The following is a 16,291-nucleotide window of genomic DNA, read 5'->3' on the forward strand; positions in this document are numbered from 1 at the left end:
AGGAGCCAGCGCGAAGTAGGTAATACATACGCACTCTGCTTGCAGATAATCAGTGTTCTTTCTTACCTTGAAGCACCAGCAGCAAGCGATGTCTAGAATGTTCTACTGAATCGTGTTCGTTATTGGTTCAAATGGCTCTGAGCACTATGGGACTCAACTGCTGTGGTCATCAGTCCCCTAGAACTTAGAACTACTTAAACCTAACTAACCTAAGGACATCACACACATCCATGCCCGAGGCAGGATTCGAACCTGCGACCGTAGCAGTCGCACGGCTCCGGACTGCACGCCTAGAACCGCGAGACCACCGCGGCCGGCGTGTTCGTTATTCTTTCTCTCTTCTACAGTGGCTACGTCAGGAGAACAATTTCCACAATACAGCGTGACTCGGTTGCCGGGGCGGCAAAGTCTGTAACACTGAGAAGGGATCCTGTGCTGCATGCTTCACCAGCAAGGCCTCTGCTAGTCGCTGCGCAAGAAGCCACCGCCACCGCCACCACCCCCACCGCCACCCACACACCAGCTCCGCACTGGCGTCGATGGGCGACATAACCTCTGGCGAGAGAGTCAGGGCTGCAGCAACAACAGCACCCAGACTGCTCATAGTGGCCTGATTCCGCAGCGTCTCCTCCTCCTCCATCTCATCCTCGCCAATCTCGTAAGGTTCAGCACACATCTCTCAACATGTCGCCGCAAGCAGCTTCGTCATCTAGTTGTAGTTATAGGATTAGTAATAGCAACGATTGTGTGGCTAGCGGCAGTTCCATCTCCTGTCGTTTTAGTGAAGGACATCAGGTCAGTGACATACCGCAGTTAAAATATTAGGCGATTGAAGGTGCCTTTGAGGAGTAAACCTCATTCACAAGGATCGAAAATCCAGAAGTAGGGTACTGCGAGCCTGTCGGGTTTATAAAAGTGTGACTGCCTGTATGGAAACAGAGCACCTTAAAGTAGCCAATGATCCACAGTATCCCGCCATTAAATGAAGTGCGATGCTCTGTATCGAACTATCACACTTCCCCCCAAGTCTTCATTATGTTTGGGGGGAAAATGACGTGATAACGCGAAGCTAGTCAATCGCCGAGTGGTTTCGTGAATACACCTTGAGTGCTATAATGGACCGGTTTTCAGAGATGGAAGTGAGAGGTTCAGCTGAAGCACTCAGCCAAATACGACGTCTGGATATCCATACCTATGTCTAGATCAGGTAAGCGGAAGGTCCAGCTATATCAGGCTTCCCTAAGGAAATAGCTAATAAGAGGGCATGCACTAATATCTGCAATAGAAAGGATCAGGCTTGTTTTGCATGGACAGTCCTGGCTTGCGAGAGAAATTACAATTACAGAGATCATCCTACACATGGGTGCTATAACTTCTTGGTATCGAGTTCCCCTTCACGATCCAGGGCACACCTAAATTTGAGGTGCAGAATACCGGAATATCGGTTCATGTTTATGGCAAAACAAGTTGGATGAGCAGGACAAGCATGTAGTCGTTGACCACCACCATTTATCAAAATTTGCCAGGGAGTGTAATATGCGTGTAAAGATGCTGCTCTTCTCTGAAGGATAATTATCATTATGTTTGGATCAAAGATATGTCCAGACTTCTTTCCACCCAAATGTATAAGCATTATAGTAAACGGCGTATTTACTTAAGGAGGCTCGTTGCCTTTTCCTCATACAAGTTATTAGCAGCGCACCTGGTATATCGCGGTTCCAAGAATGTGCTACATGTTATTATGCCTACTGAGGAAAACAGATTCATAAAGTTTAAAAATCCTCACCATGAGGCGCTTTGAATGCCTCCTCATTCCTGTGACCCGCTGTGAAGGTGACCTTTTACCTCACACATATGTGAAAATTACCGAACTATCAGTTTAATAAGTCACGGCTGCAAAATACTAACGCGAATTCTTTACAGACGAATGGAAAAAAATAGTAGAAGCCGACCTCGGGGAAGATCAGTTTGGATTCCGTAAAAATGTTGCAACACGTGAGGCAATACTGACCCTACGGCTTATCTTAGAAGCTAGCTTAAGAAAAGGCAAACCTACGTTTCTAGCATTCGTAGACTTAGAGAAATCTTTTGACAATTTTGACTGGAATGCTCTCTTTCAAATTCTGAAGGTGGCAGGGGTAAAATACAGGGAGCGAAAGGTTGTTTACAATTTGTACAGAAACCAGATGGCAGTTATAAGAGTCGAGGGCCATGAAAGGGAAGCAGTGGTTGGGAAGGGAGTAAGACAGGGTTGTAGCCTCTCCCCGATGTTATTCAAAAAAAAAATTGTTCAAATGGCTCTGAGCACTATGAGACTCAACTGCTGAGGTCAGTAGTCCCCTAGAACTTAGAACTAGTTAAACCTAACTAACCTAAGGACATCACACACATCCATGCCCGAGGCAGGATTCGAACCTGCGACCCGATGTTATTCAATCTGTATATTGAGCAAGCAGTAAAGGAAACAAAAGAAAAATTTGGAGTAGGTATTAAAATCCAGGGAGAAGAAATAAAAACTTTGAGGTTCGCCGATGACATTGTAATTCTGTCAGAGACAGCAAAGGGCTTGGAAGAACAGTTGAATGGAATGGACAGTGTCTTGAAAGGAGGATATAAGATGAACATCAACAAAAGCAAAACAAGGATAATGGAATGTAGTCGAATTAAGTCGGGTGATGCTGAGGGAATTAGATTAGGAAATGAGACACTTAAAGTAGTAAAGGAGTTTTACTATTTGCGGAGCAAAATAACTGATGATGGTCGAAGTGGAGAGGGTATAAAATGTAGACTGGCAATGGCAAGGAAAGCGTTTCTGAAGAAGAGAAATTTGTTAACATCGAGTATAGATTTAAGTGTCAGGAAGTCATTTCTGAAAGTATTTGTATGGAGTGTAGCCATGTATGGAAGTGAAACATGGACAATAAATAGTTTGGACAAGAAGAGAATAGAAGCTTTCGAAATGTGGTGCTACAGAAGAATGTTGAAGATTAGGTGGGTAGATCACGTAACTAATGAGGAGGTACTGAATAGGATTGGGGAGAAGAGAAGTTTGTGGCACAACTTGACTAGAAGAAGGGATCGGCTGGTAGGACATGTCCTGAGGCATCAAGGGATCACAAATTTAGCATTGGAGGGCAGCGTGGAGGGTAAAAATCGTAGAGGGAGACCAAGAGATGAATACACAAGCAGATTCAGAAGGATGTAGGTTGCAGTAGGTACTGGGAGATGAAGGAGCTTGCACAGGATAGATTAGCGTGGAGAGCTGCGTCAAACCAGTCACAGGACTGAAGACCACAACAACAACAACCGACTTTACAGAAGAATACGTACTATATGCAGTTGCATACCAAATTACATCGTCATATGATTCGAGTCTTAGCTTCTACAAATCTTATGTCGGGGATAATACTGTGGTTTGGCTACTCACTGAGCTCGAAAAATCGTTCATGGGAGGTTGATAAGATTTACAGCGACAACGCTCCTATGACCGAAGGAGAATGAAGATTTGTACAATAACGCGGTTGGCTGTCATTTATGTGCTGCCGTTAGGCAGAAAAGCTGGAACTCCTTATAGGGACTACTGTTATCTTACGGGGAAGTTCCATGGTGCAGCCCACAATACATACAATTCGAAGTACCAGCTGAAAGGCACATACCCGTTTTCTTCCATAATTTAAGCAGGTATTACGCTCATCTATATCCACATCTACGTCTACATCTACGTGAATACTCTACTATTCGCAATAAAGTGCCTGGCAGAGGGTTCAATGAACCAACTTGAAGCTGCCTCTCTACCGTTCCACTCTCGAACGGCGCATGAGCCCTGATTTCTCTTATTTTATCGTGATGATCATTTCTCCCTATGTAGGTAGCTGCCAACAGAATGTTTTAGCAATCGGAGCAGAAAACTGGTGATTGAAATTTCATGAAAAGATCCCTTCGCAGCTAAAAACGCCTTTGTTTTAATGATTGCCACTCCAATTGACTTATCATGTCTGTGGCACTATCTCCCCTATTTCGCGATAATACAAAAGGAGCTGCCCTTCTTTGAACTTTTTCGATGTCGTCCATCAGTGCCACCTGATGTGGATCGCACACCGCACAGCAATACTCCAGGACAAAGTGGACAAGCGTGGTATAAGCAGTCGGTAAGTAGACCTGTTGCACATTCAAAGTGTTCTGTCAGTGAATCGCAGTCTTTGGTTTGCGGAACCCACAAAATTATCTTTGCGTGTCGTTCCAGTTTAGGTTCTTTCTAATTGTAATCCTTAAGTATTGAGTTGAATTAGTATGGATTTATTGACTTTTTAAAAAAAAAAGTGCACTTCTCTCTTCCACCAAACAACAAATGAATAAACAACAAAATGTGTGTGAAATCCTATGGGACTTAACTGCTAAGATTATCAGTCCCTCAGCTTACACACTACTTAACCTAAATTATCCTAAGGACAAACACGCACTCCCATGCCCGAGGGAGGACTCGGGATCCAGAATATTACCCCATCTTGCTGTTGATGGCTTAATATTCTGGATCAGAAACAAAGTGCAGAAGTTTTGTTTTTCTGTGTAAAAAGCTGCCACACACCATCCAACGAACGTCATATGATGTTCGCTAACTAAAAAGACGGCAACAGAAAAAAGAACACAGAATATATGTCACAAACAGCGCCAATAATAGCTTAAAACATGCTGTAGCATACAATAAATAAGATTTAAAGAAAACAGTGATGATGGTGATATTGGTCGCCGAAACTGGGTTGGGATAGTAAAGAAATAAACAAATAACACGGTGTTTGCTTCAAGGCGGACTCAATTTGTGATATTACTGTTTTTCTATGCAAACACGGACCAAATGGAAGTGTTCCAAGATAATATTATTCTTGGTACTGAGGTACGTTTTTGCCGGAGGCCACAATTTGAAGATTACTTTTGTACATTTTTCTTGAATATTTCGAAAACTTTGGCCTCTAACGAAAGCTTATCCCAGTACAAAACTTAACTATTCCAAATTTCCTACTAAAAGGCCCTGTTCATTTTTTCTGTGGGGTAACAGTTTCCGCGTAGTGAACGAGAGAATATGAAAATGTCACACATGGTTTTTGAAGACACTGCAGGTTGCATAAAACGCATAGGTAGGTGCAGATGAATCAGCCTGTATATGGAAAAATTCTAGTTCCATTTAAAATAGTTCTAATCAACGTCTGATCGACTAAAACATGGCACATCGTTCCATTAGCGACAGTTGTAGCTGACCCATCTCCGTCGTATAAAGTAGACCCAAGAGGAAATATGGTTTCTCTTAGTGATGTAGACCTATCTCCCTGCTGTATACAACGACGGAGACAGAATGAGTGCCCTGCTTAACGGTGTTTGCAGCGCAGTAATCAATCCTGGCAGCCTCGTCTTCCAGTTTCTGCACATCTCCCGGATATATTTGCGAAATGATTCAGTGGTATAATTAACAAGTGTTATACCATTGTACTCATATTTTCAAGAGATTTCGAATCCTCTTAAACAAAGTACATCGATACATTTAAAGAAATGATAGTTTCTTCAACAACAAGGTTGATACTAAAGTTAGAAGTATAAACCACGCTACAAAACAGCGTGTCGCTCTGCCTAATATCATTCAGCAAAACCCTCGTTTCCATGTCTCGAATCGTCCGCGAAATAAAACAAGTGTTACGTCTTAATCAAAATTTTTCATATAGCGCCTCGTTGTAATCTTAAACATCACTAGTCAAAATTTCGAATAAATGTATTTTATTCATTGCAGGGATCGTCAGACAGTCTTTAAGTCTTTTTTTGAATGCAAAATGGTTAGCATCTTCCTTTTATGCACCTGGCGACTGCTGCTGTAGTCTCCACAACACGTCAGGAAATTTTTCTTTGTTTAAAATAACCAATAGGCTTAACAAGTCACGGTAACGTGTATGTCTCCCGGAGATCAAAAATATAAAACACCCACGCCATAATCAAAGAACTATAACGGACATTGGACTCTACTGCCAGGTAAGGTCGAACATTGTTGTGGTTGTTGTTGTTGCTGCTGCTGTTGCTGGTGATGCTGTTGTAATCATCTGTGAAGATTTATTTGATACAGCCCTATACGCTAATATATCGTCTGAAGATTTCTTCACATGTGCATAAGTAATTTCACCCTGTATCTGTTTGATACTGCTTACCCTTCCCTCCATTACCAAATTAACTACGTCTCGATGCCTCAGGATCTGTCCTATCGACATATCCCTATGAGATTAACGTAAGGAACGGAAGGACTCTTACTTGCGAATATAGTCCGTAAACAAGACCTACAAAATTAAACAGCATCTCATTTATTATAGGTGGATCCACTATCACAATGGAGGACCAGCCAAACGCTTTTTGGTGATGTGCCATCTTCTGTGGCTATACAACTGTGTATATACACTATAAGACAATAAAAAGGCGACACACCACGAAGAAATCATCGGAATGGAGCGGAAATCAGTAGATGTACGTGTAAAGGCAAACAAATGATTACAGTTCCATAAAAATTGGATGAGTTATTCAAAAGAAAGAGTTCCACAAATTGAGCAAGTCAATAACGCGATGGTCCATGTGTGGCCCTTATACCAGCAGTTATTCGGCTTGGAAATGTTTGACAGAGTTGTAGGACGTCCTCTTGAGGTATATCGTGCCAGATTTGTCCAATTGGTGCAATAGATAATGAAAATCCGTACGTGATTTGAGGGTCCTGCCGATAATGCTCCAAACGTTCTCAGTTGGAGAGGGATCCTGCTGGTCAAGGTAGGGTTTGGCAAGCACGAAGACAAGCTGTAGAAATTCTTGCCGTATGCCGGTGGGCATTATCTTGCAGAAATGGCTTGTCATGAAGGGCAACAAAACGGGACATTAGTATCGTCGAAGTACCGCTGTGGTGTAAGGGTGCTGCGGACAACAAACAAAAGGGTCCTGCTATGAACAGGAAAGGCATCCCAGACCTTCAGTCCTCGTTGTCGGACGGTATGGAGGGAAACTGTGAAGTTGGTATCCCACCGCTGTCTGGGGCGTTTCCAGAAACGTCTTTCCTGGATGTCGGGGCTCATTTCTAAGCGAAACTTATCACGGACGGCAATTCTACTCCAGTCAATTAGATTCCTGAAAATGCTAATACCAGGACACTCTTGGTTGTCATCCGCGGCACACTTTCCGAACACTGATACCACACTTACAACGCAGTGATGCGTCGACGATATTCTGTGCGCCGTTTTGTTGCCCTTCATGGCAAGCCATCTTGGGCTTAGATTTCACCAAGATAATTCCCGCCCGTACACTGCCAGAGTTCCTACTGTTCCTCTTGGAGCTTCCTAAGTCCTGCCTTAGCCAGCAAGGTCGCCCCGGATCTCTCTCCATTTGCGAACGATTGGAGTATTATGAGCAGTGCCCTTTACCAGCTCGGGATTGTGTCGATGTAATCCACAAACTGTAGAGAATTTGGCGCGATATCCCTTATGAAAAATGTATGGAAAAACTGGTAGAAGTTTGGCTTCCGTAGAAATGTTTGAACACGTGAGGCAATACTGACCCTACGACTTATCTTAGAAAATAGATTAAGGAAAGGCATACCTATCTTTCCAGCATTTGTAGACTTAGAAAAAAGCTTTTGGCATTGTTCACTGGAATACTCTTTAAAATTCTAAAGGTGGCAGGGTTAAAATACAGGGAGCGAAAGGCTATTTACAATTTGTACAGAAACCAGATGGCAGTTATAAGAGTCGAGGGGCATGAAAGGGAAGCAGTGGTTGGGAAGGGAGTGAGACAGGGTTGTAGCCTCTCTCCGACGTTATTCAATCTGTATATTGAGCAAGCAGTAAAGGAAACAAAAGAAAAATTCGGAGTAGGAATTAAAATCCATGGAGAAGAAATAAAAACTTTGAGGTTCGCCGATGACATTGTAATTCTGTCAGAGACAGTAAAGGACTTGGAAGAGCAGTTGAACAGAATGTACAGTGTCTTGAAAGGAGGGTATAAGATGAACATCAACAAAAGCAAAACGAGGATAATGGAATGTAGTCGAATTAAATCGGGTGATGCTGCGGGAATAGGATTAGGAAATGAGACACTTAAATTAGTAAATGAGTTTTGCTGTTTGGGGAGCAAAATAACTGATGATGGTAGAAGTACAGAGGATATAAAATGTAGACTGGTAATGACAAGGAAAGCGTTTCTGAAGAAGAGACATTTCTTAACATCGAGTATAGATTTAAGTGCCAGGAAGTCGTTTCTGAAAGTATTTGTATGGAGTGTAGTTATGTATGGAAGTGAAACGCGGATGATAAATAATTTAGACAAGAAGAGAATAGAAGTTTTCGAAATGTGGTGCTACAGAAGAATGCTGAAGATTAGATGGGTAGATCACATAACTAATGACGAGGTACAAAACTGTTAAGGCTTTCGTGGCCACTTGTTGACAAACTGCCTATTGGCTTCTGTCTCGGGTTCTTCGGCCGACGTTCATCTAATGATTTTTCTGACGTTTCGCCAGCACGAGTGGCTGGCATTGTCAAAGCTTCACCCTCCATTGCCGGTGGTGAACTGGAGGCGAGATTTTTTTAAAATAGAGATGGGGCCCCTCCACGCCCGCACCAACGTGGTGACCAAACCAAAAGTTCTACTGTCACCTCCGTAAAACATGTTAGTTATCTAGTAAGTGGATCACAGGATGCTGGGCTGTGATGTTGTCCGTGCGTTTGGGTAAGGCTACGCATTAACACGGTCCATCAGGTGATAGATAGTGGACGAAACGCGAGTGAGGGTAGCGATTTGAAGAGCAGAGGGAAAAAAGTGCCATGGCTCGTGCCGTGGGAAAAAAACCTCTGCGACAGTGGGATGGGTAGTAAGAGCAGTAGTGGCTTACTAGCTGCGATAGCTCATGCAAGGTTGGATTTGTTAGTATGGGTATCATGCATCATTACCGTGACAAGCGATGGCGATGTATCCCAGTGGCTGCAGCTGCTACATTCCTGGAACAATCAAGATCGTTATACAGTAGTGGGAGATCGGCCATAGATCGTCTCACTGTGTGGGGGATGTGTGGAGCTTGTTTGCATGCGGTGTACGGTACGGCTTCCCTGTGTGGTGCCAGTTATTCGGCAGTGTATTTCAGCTGGATATCCGAGCTCGCGGCCGCAGACTATATGTACCTGGCGCGCCAACGTCCGAGGGCTTCTCCGCGGTCATTTCCGGTGCGGTTCTCCTCTTGCTACCTGCGACGGTCGTTCGCTGCAGTACGGGAAGCCAGGATCCGTTTACCTTAAGGCTTTCCTCTTTCTTGTTGAAACTGTTCGCGTGTTTTTGGATTTCTACAGCTTCTCTGAACAAGCGCGTGTGATAGTGCTTCTCTACAGCAACCTTCAGAAGGTTTAAGAGAGTAGTCAGGAAGAATCAGTGCACAAAGATGTGAGACATAGAAAACTAAGGAATGAACAGCTAAGCTTCTAGTTCTCTAGGGCTGAAGATGTAGTAATAATGAATAGCCCAGTAGGCAGTACAGTTGAAGACGAATGGACATCTCTAAAAAGAGCAATCACAGGAGTTGGAAAGAAAAACATAGGTACAAAGAAGGTAACTGCGAAGAAGCCATGGGTAACAGAGGAAATACTTCAGTTGATCGATGAAAGAAGAAAGTACAAAAATGTTTAGGATGATTTGGGAATACAGTAATACAAGTCATTGAGAAATGAAATAAATAGGATTTGCAGGGAAGTTAGGTGAAATGGCAGAAATGTGACGAAATCGAAAAAGAAATGACTGTCGGAAGGATTGACCCAACGTACAGAAAAATTGAAAACAACCTTCGGTGATAGTAACGTTAAGAACGCAGTGCGAATTCCACTGTTAGATTCAGAGGAGAAAGCAATAGACGGAAAGAGTACACTGAAGGCCTCTATGAGGGAGAAGAAGAAACAGGAGTCGACATAGAAGAGATAGGGGATCTAGTATTAGAATCAGTACTGAAAAGATCTTTGGAAGATTGAAGATCAAATAACGGACAACGGATAGACAACTTTCTATCAGAATTTTTAAAACGGTTGGAGGAAGCGGCAACAAAACGACTATTCACGTTGGTGTGTAGAATGTATAAATCTGGCGATATACCATCTGACTTCCTCAAAAACATCAACCACACAGTTACGAAGACTGCAAGAGCTGAAAATTGCGAGAATTATCGCACACTCAGCGTAACAGCTCATGCATCGAAGTTGCTGACAAGAATAATATACAGAAGAACGGGAAAGAAAATTGAGATTGTGTTAGATGACGATCAGTTTGGCTTTAGGAAAGGTAAATGCATCAGAAAGGTATTTCTGACGTTGCCGTTGACAATGGAAGCAAGATCGAAGAAAACTCATCGAAGAAAACTTTCAAGACACGTTCATAGGATTTGTCTACCTGGAAAAACAGTTCGCCAACGTCCAAAGGTGCATGGTGTTAGAAATTCTCAGAAAAATACGGGTTACTTATAGGGAAAGTCGGTTATTGTATACAATGTACAAGCGCCTAGAAGGAACAATATCAGTTGAAGACTAAGAAAAATGTGCCCCTACTGTTCAACCTACGCATCGAAGAAGCAATGTCGGTATAAAAGAAAGGTTCAAGAATGGAGTGAAATCCAGGGTAAAAGAATGTCAGTGATAAGATTCTCCTCTTTGAAAGCGAAGAAGAATTGTGGGATCTGCTGAATGGAATGGACAGTCTAATGAGTACAGAATATGGACTGAGAGTAAATCGAAGAAAGGCGAAGAAAATGAGAACAGCGAGAAACTTGACATCAGAATGGGTGATCATGAAGTAGATGAAGTTGAGTTTTGCTACCAAGGCCAAAAACTTTTGATGGAAGGGGTAAGAAGGGCATAAAAAGCAGACTATCACTGGCTAATACGGTTTTCCAGAGAAGTCTATTAGCGTCGAAAGAGGTCTTCAAATGAGGAAGAAATTTCTGAGAATGTACGATTTGAGTACAGCATTGTACTGTATTGAAACATGGATTGTGGGGAAACCGGAACAGAGAAGAATCGAAGCATTTGATACGTGGTGCTCGAGACGAATGCTGAAGATAAAAAGGTGGACTGATGAAATAAGGAAAGAGGAGGCTCTCCGGAGAATCGTCGGGGAAAGGAGTATGGGGAAAACACAGACAAGAAAAACGGACAGTATGGCAGCGCAACTGGTAAGGCGTCACGATTGACTTCCATGGTACTAGAGACAGTTGTAAAGGGTAAAAACTTTAGCGGAAGATAGAGATTGGAATACATCCAGCAAACAACTGAGGAATTCGTGGCTGACTGTATCAGACTATAAGAAGACTAATGATCCAAAAAGAAGGAATGATTTTGCTTTTAGTTAACCGTCTCATCTGTATTGTAACTCGAGAAGGTACCTTAATATGCATTACACTGGTGCGACAGACTGTCACAGAGGGACGTAGTTCCTGGTGACTGACTGGAAACAGCGAGCTGGCTGCTGCCTGGTCGCATTCCCTGCCTCTGGCAGAATTACTGCACTGCAGGCGTCCAGCCACAGATGTACACGGAAATCGTGCAGATTATTGATGATGTTAATCATCCGACGTCACCCTTATCCGGTCGTCGAGTAAGAGTAAGGAATATCTTTAAAATTCAGAAAATGGATGAAGGTTATCAGATGGATGCCATATTCCTTGACTTCCGGAAAGCATTTGACTCGTGCCCCACTGCAGACTCCTAACTAAGGTACGAGCATATGGGACTGGTTCCCAAGAATGTGAGTGGCTCGAACACTTCTTAAGTAATAGAACCCAGTACGTTGTCCTCGATGGTGAGTGTTCATCGGAGGTGAGGGTATCATCTGGAGTGCCCCAGGGAAGTGTGGTAGGTCCGCTGTTGTTTTCTATCTACATAAATGATCTTTTGGATAGGGTGGATAGCAATGTGCGGCTGTTTGCTGATGATGCTGTGGTGTACGGGAAGGTGCCGTCGTTGAGTGACTGTAGGAGGATACAAGATGACTTGACAGGATTTGTGATTGGTGTAAAGAATGGCAGCTAACTCTAAATATAGATAAATGTAAATTAATGCAGATGAATAGGAAAAAGAATCCTATAATGTTTGAATACTCCGTTAGTAGTGTAGCGTTTGACACAGTCACGTCGGTTAAATATTTGGGCGTAACATTGCAGAATTTAGCATTGGAGGGCAACGTGGAGGGTAAAAATCGTAGAGGGAGACCAAGAGATGAATACACTAAGCAGATTCAGAAGGATGTAGGTTGCAGTAGGTACTGGGAGATGAAGAAGCTTGCACAGGATAGAGTAGCATGGAGAGCTGCATCAAACCAGTCTCAGGACTGAAGACCACAACAACAACAACAACATTGCAGAGCGGTATGAAGTGGGACAAGCATGTGATGGCAGTTGTGGGGAAGGCGGATAGTCGTCTTCGGTTCATTGGTAGAATTTTCGGAAGATGTGCTTCATCTGTAAAGGAGATTCATCTGTAAAGGAGACCGTTTATAAAACACTAATACGACCTATTCTTGAGTACTGCTCGAGCGTTTGGGATCCCTATCAGGTCGGATTGAGAGAGGACATACAAGCAATTCAGAAGCGGGCTGCTAGATTTGTTACTGGTAGGTTTGATGACGCGAGTGTTACGGAAATGCTTCAGGAACTCGGGTGGGAGTCTGTAGAGGAAAGGAGGCGTTCTTTTCGTGAATCGCTACTGAGGAAATTTAGAGAACCAGCATTTAAGGCTGACTGCAGTACAATTTTACTGCCGCCAACTTACATTTCGCGGAAAGACCACAAAGATAAGATCAGAGAGATTAGGGCTCGTACAGAGGCATATATGCAGTCATTTTTCCCTCGTTCTGTTTGGGAGTGGAACAGGGAGAGTAGATGCTAGTTGTGGTACGAGGTACCCTCCGCCACGCACCGTATGGTGGATTGCGGAGTATGTATGCAGATGTAGAAACAATTTTAGTTCGCATATTCTTTAAATTGTGGTAGACATATTGTGGATGCAGTAGAGTAACAAATGTCCATCATTGGTCTCATGTCATTATAACCTCGGATGTTAATTACTAATTTTAATCCGATATTCTTTGAGTTAATGAAATTACACGCAAAATACTCTGGCAGAAAAAAATCTCACCACCAAGGAGGAGGTGTGCGTGACAAACGAAAGTTGGTAAGCGTGTTTCTACATCTTGAAGATGACGCCTATTCAAATTTCGTGCCAGTCGCATACGGGTGACGCTAATAGCACCAATATGAGGACACAAACGAGTTTTGTTTTACACATGCGCCGTAATGGTAATCAGCGTTAGTTACCTTTGAGACTGGACGCAGTGAGCTGATGTTAGTCAAGAATGCCTTTAAGACGACGAAGACGACATTATCAATAGCTCACTGAGTTTGAACGAGGATCTGTAATGAGGTTGCGTAATAGAGCTATAGAAGCATGACGTTCCTTCCTCGATACTGCAGAAAGACTTCGCAGGAATGTAGCAGTGGTGGTCACGCGAAGGTACGATGGCAAGAAGACCTGGCCTCACGGGCAACGTGTCACTACCACGAGAGGGCCAGTGCATCGTACTGAAGCTGCAGCAGCAGTAGCCTGAGCAGCAGTTGGCACCACAGTGACACACCGAACTTTTACGAATAGGTTACTTCATGGACAGTTCCGCGCCGGACGCCCTATAACGTGCATTCCACTGACCCCAAACCGCCACCGTTTGCCACTTCAGTGGTGTCAAGAGAGAGCTCATTGGAGGTTGGAGTGCAGGTTGGAGGGTGGAGTGGAGGCCTTTTGTGTTTTCTGATGAAAGCCGGTTCTGCATCGGTGCTAGCGATGGCTGTGATTTGGTTATAAAGAGGCTAGGTTAGCGGCTGTAACCAAAACGTCTGCATTCTAGACACACTGTGCCTACCCCATCCACATATGGTGCGATTTCATATGACAAAGAGAGCATTCTCGTGGTTATCCACTCAGCCTGACCGAAAATCCGTACGCCAGTCTGGTGTTTCGACCTATTGTGCAGCATTTCATGAACAGCATTTCAGATCCTGATAACGCTTTCCTGAATACTACCTTGTTGCCTAGCAAGCTCTAAGTGATATCGACATGTTCTCTTGGCCAGTTCGATCAGCAGATCTGCCTCCAATGGAGCACATATGGCACATGATCGGACGACAAATCCAGCGTCATCCACAACCAGCATTAACTGTGCGTATTGACCGACAAAGTTCAACAGGCGTCAAACTCCAACCCAGAATCTGACATACGGCAACTATGTGACACTATACATGAACGTTCACATGCTTGCTTTCAGGATTCTGGCAGTTACACGAATTATTATGTACCAGCATTTCAAATATGCTATGGTTTTCTCGCACTTATTTTAACCTGTGAACTTGCAACGTTTATTACTTTAATATGTCATCTTGACAAATGTATCCCCGAAATTTCATTTCTCTACATCAATTCTTCTTTTCTTCTTTTGCTTGTTGCATTTGTCCCGCAGTTATCACTAGGGCGGCAAGGTTACAATCGGATTTGGCATGGTTAATGTTAAGGGGGGGGGGGGCAGATGCCCTTCCTGCCACCACCCCATACCCCCCTGGGACAGAATCAGTGTACCCCACTGTCTGCGTTGAGTGTAAATCATGAAATAGTGCGAATGTGTTTCAAATGTGAGTGAGTCGTGTAACTGAGGTGGGACGTGGGACCAGCCCAGTATTCACCTAGTGGGATGTGGAAAACAGCCTAAAACCACATCCAGGCTGGCTGGCACACTGGGCCTCGTCGTTAATCCGCCAGGCGGATTCGATGTGGGGCCGGCGCGCCTACCCGAGTCTAGGAAGCAGCGCATTAGCGCTCTCGGCTAACCTGGCGGATCACTCTACATCAGTTATTTCTTGGTAACGGCGTGTGTGATCAATGCTGTAAAGGTTAACTCCCTTGCTCATTAAATAACCTTAACAATTATAAAGCACTTACTAAAGAACGTCAGTTTCAAATTCACAAAGCAATAACGGTCACTGAAGTATTCTGAAATTATTTCTTTGCTATTATGTATTCTGGTACAATTTGTCCTGTTTGATTAACGATTTAAATGCCCGCATGATTGTACTGGTCTTATTGTGTTACAGCGTGGAGGATGTAACATTCTGTGATTGCCTTATCATTTTAAATCATTCACTAATCGAGCAGTCGCTCGGCAACAGCTACAGTTAGCAAATAATGTTGCGAGAATGTAAAAGGTGTACGACCTGTGACGTCACTTGTTTATTGTCGAAGCGCCGTCAGAGATATTCTCATTCTTCTCTTGTCTCTTGTAACTTGTGTCGGACGCGCATGTCTTGCCGCCGTATTATTATCGTTATAAATAATATTGTTTTAGTGTAAAGTAAATGTGTAATACTAAAAGTGCCTAGCAGTAGATTTATTGTGCGACGTGTATGTGAAAACAAAGGAATTGCTTTCATTACGAGAAGTGCCAGTCAAAACGGCATCCATGTTAAATCCTTAATTGCAGTGTAAGTTCGTCTATTAATTGCCATAAATTCAGAGTTAAATGGAACTGGTGTATGGACTATTTATTTAATATAGAATCTATGTCTCACTCCTTCATGAAGTTATTTAATTTTCTTTATGTTTCTGCCAAATAGAGAGTTCACAGTCACGAATTCTTTCGTCGAAATCGGACGGAAGTTGCATGCGGCGAAATATTTTCTCCGCGCCATGTTCTACTGGTAAATGCATGATAAACTACGGTCCCTTAGGAAATTCGTGTTGAGCTATCCAAAAATAATTATATTTTGAATAAGCATTTACTCTCCTCTGCAATGCAACTTCCGACTGATCAGAGGATCCAACAAGAAACAGCCGCACACGGTCGGCGTTCGCAAATATATTTCCACCGCTGATTATAGCTATATGTTACAGCACAAATGTAAACATGTTGTTATAATTAGCGACTACGAACGGGGACATTTATCACTGTATGTTTATGTATACACATTACGTAAACATATCGTTATAAGGATTCTCGCGTTGATCCATCATTCCAAGAGTAATATTTTCTCTTATATTATTGAAAAACAGTCATTTTATCATAATTATGATAGATCAAGCAGTACAAAACTGCACAGATAAGCGTTAACGTGTTATCACGTGGTTACGTTTCTTCTGCCTCATTAACTACAGTGCAAATGATAGTATTATCGCTTTCCAAATTTTCGACAAGAACTAGTTTTTCGTTAGAAAAG

Source organism: Schistocerca nitens, chromosome 1 (assembly GCF_023898315.1).
Source record: "Schistocerca nitens isolate TAMUIC-IGC-003100 chromosome 1, iqSchNite1.1, whole genome shotgun sequence".
NCBI classification, from domain to species: Eukaryota; Metazoa; Arthropoda; class Insecta; order Orthoptera; family Acrididae; genus Schistocerca; species Schistocerca nitens.